Genomic DNA, 8,889 nt, shown 5'->3' on the forward strand with positions numbered 1-8,889 from the left:
CGTCTATTCCGAAACCCCCCTTTCTTCTTTTGTCAGTCCTGTAAATGTATTCAAACTTATGTGCAGGAATTTCCAGAATGCACAGAGAAACCGATATCGGAAAAGAAAAAGGAGACGTGCTTCCCCGAAACACTGGGAAGCATCGACTTTAACAACTCCCCCTGTCTAGGTTTTTCTAAAGTCTGCAATAAATCCATTTTATGCACAGATAGGCTAATCGGAACTGGACCTACAGTTTAAAGTAGGACCCGAACCACTAGGTGCCTCTTCCGGGTATCGAGCTCAGGGCCATTGGTTACAAGACGGAACGTTACCTACCATCCTTTTGGCCTCTTAAGATTTTGCGTTTTTCTGCTGTTTTACAAGTTTTAGCGTCACTTCTCAACGTTTAAAGTTTGTTTTAATTTCACTTTATGTTCATATAGGGATTTAAAGTGAGATCTGAAGCACCAATGTGCAATAGTGTTGAATCCAATCACTTTCCTCCGGGGGGGGGGGGGGGGATGTCATAGGCTCCAAATTATACCACTTTAAAAATGCTAATATTATTAAATTGCCCCGTATCTCTGATATGTAATTAAATGTAAATTTTGATAAGACTGCACAAGTACTTCATCACTATTCCACAGCAAACTGTTGACTGACTAACCGTTAAAGTTAACCTGCAATAGGTTGAAATACGTTCCAGTATAGAAGCTTACATTACACCAGTCTTCCCGCTCTACATGCGTCCATTTATGAGTTTCAATAACGGACGATAATTCAAATTCATTCAATATTTTGACTTTTAATTACAAAGAAGACCGAATCAGTGCTTATTATTGCGACATAGCCAGAAAAGTACGTACTGTGATAAATTAAAGAAAATGAAATAAACACAAAGTGAACATGGCTGACAAATTTATCAGCTATTGTCCGAAGCCCCTAATAGTCTATTAAAATTTTCGGGGGGAAGTGACTTCTCTATTTCCGGAAGGGAACCCCCCCTCCAGACCAAACTTTGAATTCAATACTGATGTGCAATGTGCCCTCATCTGCGATCGAATATAGACGCACTTGTGACAGCGTTCATACTCCATTCAGAAATTCCCTTTTTACTTTTGAAAATTAACTATGATCAAAATAATGTACTTATTATGGATTCACTAAAAGAGATAGGGGAACATCTGTTTCAGTGCTCGGAAACCAGGGCCACTAGTTTCAGATGCGATCACTTGAACAACTACACAGAAAAGAAAATAGTTCTTTTGGAACAAGGAATAAAATAGAAAATTAACAGGAGAATGATTAGAAGTAACTTTTAGGAGGAGCAAACCAACCTCAGTGATGCATGAGTACTTCTTTACCTCTGCCACATATCCCCATCTTTTCTAACTTTAAAGGAATATAAGAGGTATATTTATATCACATGCACACACACACACACACACATACAAATACCACATTCGGATCCCATTTTATCACATCTGAGCATAAAGGAAACTTAAACTTTTCGGCGAGCTTTCATTGTTAACAATGTTCGAATTTAAGAAAATGCAGAGGTGGGGGGGGGGGGAGATTCAGAACTACTGACAGTGGCGGCAACTACACGCAGAAAACTAAATGCATGATATCGATTGATGCACCAGAATGCATCGATTGATGCACTAAAGTGTGTTTTATGGCTTCTTCAAAGAATCAGATTCACATTTGATGCATTTGGGTGCATTTTTGTATGTCGTGAAAGAAGCACCAAAGTGCATCATTTGATTCAAGGGAGGATTTTTTTCAGTTTAATGCATCAGTTGATGCACCTTCCTGCATCTTTTTGGATGATGCACTTAAATGTTTGATCTGAGCTAATGACTTTATTTAGCTCAGACGAAACGTTTAAGTGCATCATCAAAAAAGATGTATTCTGGTGCATCAAAACGCATCAGCTGATGCATTAAAGTGCATCTCGACTGAAATAAATCCTTACTTGAATCAAATGATGCACTTTGGTGTTTCTTTCACGAGATACAAAAAATGCACCAAAATGCATCAAATGTGAATCTGATTCTTTGAAGAAGCTACAAAACACACTTTAGTGCATCAATCGATATGATGCATTTAGTTCTCTGAGTGTTGGGGGGAGCGTGGTGGAGCAGTTGTTCTCCCCCACACTTTTTGCCCCCACATTATGGCCTCTTAATGCTAAGCCTCGTTTACAAAGAAAAATTATTAAACTGTCCTTGCGACCCCCTCCCCTCGCCTTTTTGGAACCCAATCGCCGCTACTGACGTCAATGTATAAATTATGTGTTGCAGCATGGTGTCCTTCCTGTAGCACATAATGCTAATTATCCAAAAAAAAAATACCCATTTAGGGTAGGGAGGAAACCGTCTTTTCCGCGGCTTTCATGTTGGACTTTTTTCCTTTGCAAAATTTGGCATTACGTAGGGCCTACACTATCCCTGAAGCAATGGAAACCGTTTGAGGAAATTTTAAAAACAAAGTTCTACTACAAATAACTAAGTTGGTACTTTCTTTAGCATTCCCTTGCACTTTCTCTTTATTTTCAACTGATGGCTGCACTGAGCTCACGACTCGAAAAGAAATGTACAAGGGCCAGATAATTATATACTACTGCTGGCACAGATTGATAAGATGCCACCCAACAAACGTCAAACATTTTGTTTAGTTCCATTATTGTTGTTGCCACTGCTTGAAAACTCTTAAATAGATCCTTCTGACTTTTGCTGTGTTGACTGAACATAAAATAAAGTGCATCCATAAAAAAAAAAAGGCATGAATGTCATGCCAACCCAAAAAATTATAGAATACACATTCAGAGTGGGTGGGCGGGTATTTTTTTTTCTCCTGGTTGAGAATGAAAATATAAATGTAGAGTCGGGTATGAAAAAGTAGAAGGGGGGGGGGGAATTCCCTGCCTTCCCCCCTTCAATTCGAACACTGATTGTTAAATAGCACGGTGAGAAACAAGAAGTCTTCGGTTGGAATAGTAGATAAGGTATGCAAATTTCATAGTTTTTGTCCCGTTTCATCAGTTCACCATTCATTGAGATTAACGGGAGTTGAAAAAAGAGCGACGTAAAATAACAATGAAAAAAGAAAATCGAATAAAACTGAGGGAGGCTTTAAAAAAAAATTCGCCCCGGTAGGGCCCCGAGATCTGTAGCCCTGTTCCGCTCGTACGCGGCCCATGCATATCGAAGCAGTGTAGAGGGACCGCATGGCTGCCTGAGCAGAATGCAACGGCAGCGAAGCGAATAAACACGGCCGCGTCAATTAACGCGAGATTCGCCGCCCGACAATGGAGGCGGCGGAGAACAGGACATAGTACTCTCCGGCCGCCATTGTTGCCCTGATTAACTGCGGGGGCAACAATCGGTGACCTCCCTCCGTCACTGGACCTCTGTTCGCTACTGAAAAAAAGTATCCCCTCTGTTTCTCCCAACCCCTCGTCCATTTGCATCGTAAAACTACGACTGCACGTTTCGCGGTGGGAAAACGCAGATTTAACGGTGACAAACGGAACGCAAAAAGTGTCATTTGACGCAACTATGCCTAAATTTTTGGACTACACTTACTTTAAAATTCATAAATATAACGATACATTTTTCGTGTATCAAAATACACGCTGAGAAGAGGCGGGACCAGCGCTGCTTGAGTAGATATTTACGACGTTCTCATAGAATATTTCATGTGTTGGTTGCTTTTTGCATGTTCTGTGAAAGAATAAACTGTTTTCAAATTCTGAAGCCACAATTCCGTTTCACTTACACTTCTTGCCTTAGGAATCTTTTGACCAAGGCCGCGCGTAGTGGTAGAGCAGGGGGAAAGCGAGTGGGCGGAGGAAAGTAGTGCACACTGCTGCAAAAGGCTGGTAGCTGCAGCCGCGTTTCCCCTCTCACTTCCCCTCTCACGTGTTGGAGTCCTCTCGAATCATACTTGAGCAGATCGATTTGTTTTCGTTCACTTGCTCCAGAGATTCCTCATGTGGATATCATCATCGATGTTGTCTAGTTACCTAGGCAACAGCGAAACATGGAGATCCATTTGAATGCTCTCGGAATATCATAGAAGTTTTATTTTAATATTTTTTTTATTTATTTATTTTTAATTGAGGGGGATTTCCGAAATAGGCTTTGGCCAAAGGCCCAGCAACACCTTAATTTTGTATTAGTAAACATTTGCGTTGGTGGCTGCCAATCAATCCCACATTTGGCTCGTAATATTAAAATAGGGGAACCAGATATCTATAAGCAAAACGTAGGACACGTTTTCACAGTTCGAAAATTAATTTTTAAATGAATACTTGAGGACAAAATATTTGAAACGCCGTTCGAGACGAAAAATGTTCATTTTCAGTGAGGACGTTCGGGAAGTACGGAAAGTGTTCAAAATTTACACAAGCTGAAAAAAAAAAGTTGAATTCTACATAATACTTGTCCCTGAAGTGATTGTTTTCGCAATTTCTGAAATGAAACTTTAGATTTCCCAAGACATTTCCGACGCTCATCGTGCAGAAAACAACGAGAATTAAGCGCTTTTAATACACAACCATTCGGGATGTCCAAAATCGAGAAGGTTATTTCCTGAAATCGGGAAGAGATGGAATCCCCCTCCCCACTTCTTCCCGATCACGATAACATCCCCGTGAATCCCTAGTTTAAAACACACTTCTCAAGTTTTCCTTGAGACTATTGAGAAGTTGAGATGGATGAAAGAACAAATATAAACATATATGGGCGAAGCAACACGAAGATCACAGAGGATTATACTGGTTGTGGGTTCAGACACCACAGCGTCGCTACTCTGAAAAATACAGTCTAGGACAGGCATGTCAAACACGCGGCCCGCGGGCCGCATGCGGCCCTCGATATATTTTTGTGCGGCCCCTTTGCTATTACATGTTTTTAAGTAGTAGAGCCTTCAGATGTAGTAGTTGCTAAAATATCTGTGTTATTATATAACACAATGTGACATTTCACACGTTTTCCTCTTGGACAGGATATACCCGTCGGTAGGTGAAAAAAGGTGGTCGTGTTGCATTATTGGGGTGGAACTGGAATTTAAAATTTTGGGTGCGTCAGCACTAAGGCTATTTTGCACCCGTCACATTATACGGGGTTCAGCCCCTTATCTTTACACATAACAACTCTAACGTTGCATAACTAAAATCATAAAGTATTAAAATCGTCTGACTTTCGTTAAAAGCTGAGGCTGTAAAGGAGCACTCAGCCCAAATAAGGACAAAACACAGGACAACACAAACAAAATTATACTGGGCATGAAGCCAGTCGCTAATGCCTCGTTAGTCTGCAGTCCAGGGTGTACTACGTGGAAGTGAGGTTGACTATTGGGTGCACTACGTGCAAGGAGCACCCCTTACACCTCTTATTGGGGTGGTTGACGAATGTAGTGTAGTCGGAATTGATAGCTAAACACTCAAAACCTTTTGCCGAAGGCGAGTTTATTAAACGGTGCTTGGTAAAAGCTGCTGATATAGTTAATCCCGCAAGTGTAAAAGCTTTGCAAGGCATTTCACTATCCCGCAACACGGTTGCTGAAAGAGTAACCAAACTGGCCTGTGATTTGAGTGATCAAATTAAAATAAAAGTGTCAAATTTCATTGCTTATTCCATCGCTTGTGATGAGAGTGCAGACATCGGTGGTGTAGCTCACTTAGCTGTGTTTCTTCGTGCTTGTGATGAGGAGTTCAACATTTTCGAGGAGCTATTGGACATTGTACCGTTTGATTGATTTGATTGATTTAGTTTATTTTACTTCGCGTTTTGTGCCTCTTGGCTAATTTGCGAAGATGGGGATGAGTGATGAAATGATGAAATTGATGAATGGACGTTCACAAACAACCAAGCCCGACCGGTATTCGAACCCGGGACCCTTGGCGTCGCAAGACATTGTACCGTTGCATGACACTACTACCGGTGAGGATATATTTATTGCTGTTCGTAAACTTTTGGGGAAGTATGATTTACCTTTGTCAAAGTTATCCTGTGTAGCTACGGATGGTGCCCCTTCAATGACGGGAAAAAACAATGGTTTTGTGACAAAACTACAAAACGAATTTTGTGAAACCTGCGATAAACACATGTTCCATCATGTGCATTGCATCATTCACCAAGAGGTCTTGTGTTCAAAAGTAATCAACATGGAAATGTGATGAAGCCTGTGAAAAAAGCTATCAACTTCATAAGATCCCGTGGCTTAACCAGCGACAATTTTCTGCTTTCTTAGCAGATTTAGAAAGCCAATATTCTGGAGTGCGCTACTACACAGAAGTGCGCTGGCTATCGTGTTCTATGGTTCTTGAAAGATTCTGGAACTTGAAAGATGAAATTTGCCAATTTTTGGAAATGAAAGAACAAGACACCAGCCTTTTTTCGTAACCAACGTTGTTCCAAGATCTTTCCTTTCTTGTTGATATAACGAAACACTTGTCAGATTTAAATTTGAAACTGCAAGGAAAAGATCAATTAATCACCAACATGAATGATCAAGTCCAAACATTCGAGCGTAAGTTATTTCTTTGGGAAAAACAGTTAAGAAACGAAGACTTGACGCACTTTCCAACTTGTTCTAAATACAGATCAAGTTCAAAGGACCCTGTTTTATACAAAAAGTACGTCCCAAAAATTCAGCTTTTGAATATTGAATTCGGGAAAAGGTTCCACGATGTTCGTTCTTTCGAAGTTCAAGATCTCCTTGTTTTCAGCCCTGTTTACGACTGACGTAGAAAAAGTGGCAGCACATTTCCAGATGGAAGTAATTGAAATTCAGTGAGACTCAACTTTGAAACAAAAGTACAGAGAAGTGTGTATCCCTGACTTCTACAAGTACTTGTATGCACGTTTTCCAGAAACCCGCACATTTGCGTGTGGAATAATTTCCATGTTCGGTAGCACTTACCAGTGTGAAAAACTTTTCTCACTCGTGAAGGGAAACAAGTCACCAACGAGATCCAGATTATCGGACGTTCATCTTAGCTGTGTTCCGAAAGTAGCTGCTTTAAATAAGATGTCTCCTGATATTGATAAGTTGGTGGCAGATAGAAGATGCCAGCTGTAAGGCAAGAAGCAATGATCAAGTTTCAATGAATGTTCAATATACTTTATTAAGTGTTATGTTAGTAATTCTTTAAAATAAAGTATTAAAAATAATTTATTTTTTTCCTTGCGGCCCGCCCTATCTAACACTACTGACTATTTGGCCCAGTTCAGATTTTGAGTTTGACATGCCTGGTCTAGGATATGCCCATGGGATATACTACATGGAAGAGATGTTGTCAATTCGATGCCTTCAGAGAAGGTCATTCATTACACCCCTTGTTTTAGAGAAATACAGCTCATGAAAAGTACAAGATTGTGTAGGAAATGAGCACATACTCAGAGTGATAGACTTAAGTATGTTTTCAACTGTAAAAATGTTAAAATATGAAAACAGGCAATGGCTAGATGCTTCAGTACTTCCTCCCCCACTACACATTTATGGTAATGTAATGTTTTTAATGATAAATCGCCAAGTGTGCACAAAGCGTTTCTTCTTACAAGGGCTATAACTTAATTCCCAACACATTACTTCCATCCAGTACTTTACATAAGTCTCTGCCATGGTTACGACACAGTGTATCAAAACAAAAGCACTGTTTGAACTTTCCGCTGTTGCAATACATCGGTTCGGCATACAACAACCACCAATTACGTCCGGCAATATTTTGTTTGTTCGTGGAGGAAGCACACACAAGTCTCCTTGTTCATACTTCCGAAGAAAAGCATTTCCCAACGTTCACCAATACATTATTCACAAGACTAACTTCGCTTTGTGGAAATTATTCTTCATTCGACGGCAAATATATTGTGCCGCAGCATAAACAAATCGTAAGGGATTGTTACTAAAGCAAATCGATCACAACGGGGGAAATGCCGAGTGGAAGTTGGCGTAAGTAGCAATTTGTCGCCAACTCTAAGGTCTGTGGACGAATTACGACCGAGAAACCACTACAGAGGGGTTGGGGTATTTTGTTTCAAAATGTACGGAGCCATTCGGAATGACGCGGAGGAAAATCTATAAGCTTGGACTCCCATTATTGCTCGGAGGCAAAAATGGGAGGAGTCGAGTAGAAGTACATATTGCCAAGGTGCATTTTCTCAAGACTAACTTTTCAGTTCTTTTTCTTTTCATGTATTGGTTTCAATATCACAAACCACTACACCATGTTGCGATAAAAAAGTAACCCTATTGAATTCGTGATCTAACGACGTTACACTGTATTGTTACATCACTCTACTTGAGTAGTTACAAGTGAATAATGCAGGGTTATTCAAACCGGATTTGATAACATGGCGGAAAAGTAATTAATACCGTGATACGGTACAACGAAGAAGGATCAAATTGAAACCTCAGAAGTCCGTCAAAACGTATAAGACGGACTGATGCAGCTCAAATTTACAAATGGTTTCGACTGTTATTGACAAGACGACCTCAAGTCTGCAACACTGATCAAGTGTCATTTTAAGATGGCTCCTTCACCAGGAGCGCAAACTTTTCAAATTCATTAGTAGGCTCAAACGCTTAAATTATAAGTTAGCAAAAAATCCCATAAATGAAATATGATATTAATGCACACCAGCAATGCATCCTAATTTTAAAAAAAATGTATTTACTGATTTCAACAAGCACACCACCACGAATCACAATAACAAATATAATAATAATAATAAAAGAAACAACAACAGCACACAAATTATTGGGTGGGCTCGGTCCCCATGACCCAAATAGGCTAAGTTGGCGCTACTAACCTCCTCCATACACTTGCACCAGTGAAGGGCAGTGGTTTCTTTCCCTGTGGAAGCTCATATAAATTCTCCGTCAATGAAAATTCAA

The sequence above is a fragment of the Lepisma saccharinum genome, chromosome 11 (assembly GCF_977018435.1).
Source record: "Lepisma saccharinum chromosome 11, izLepSacc3.1, whole genome shotgun sequence".
Classification (NCBI taxonomy): Eukaryota; Metazoa; Arthropoda; class Insecta; order Zygentoma; family Lepismatidae; genus Lepisma; species Lepisma saccharinum.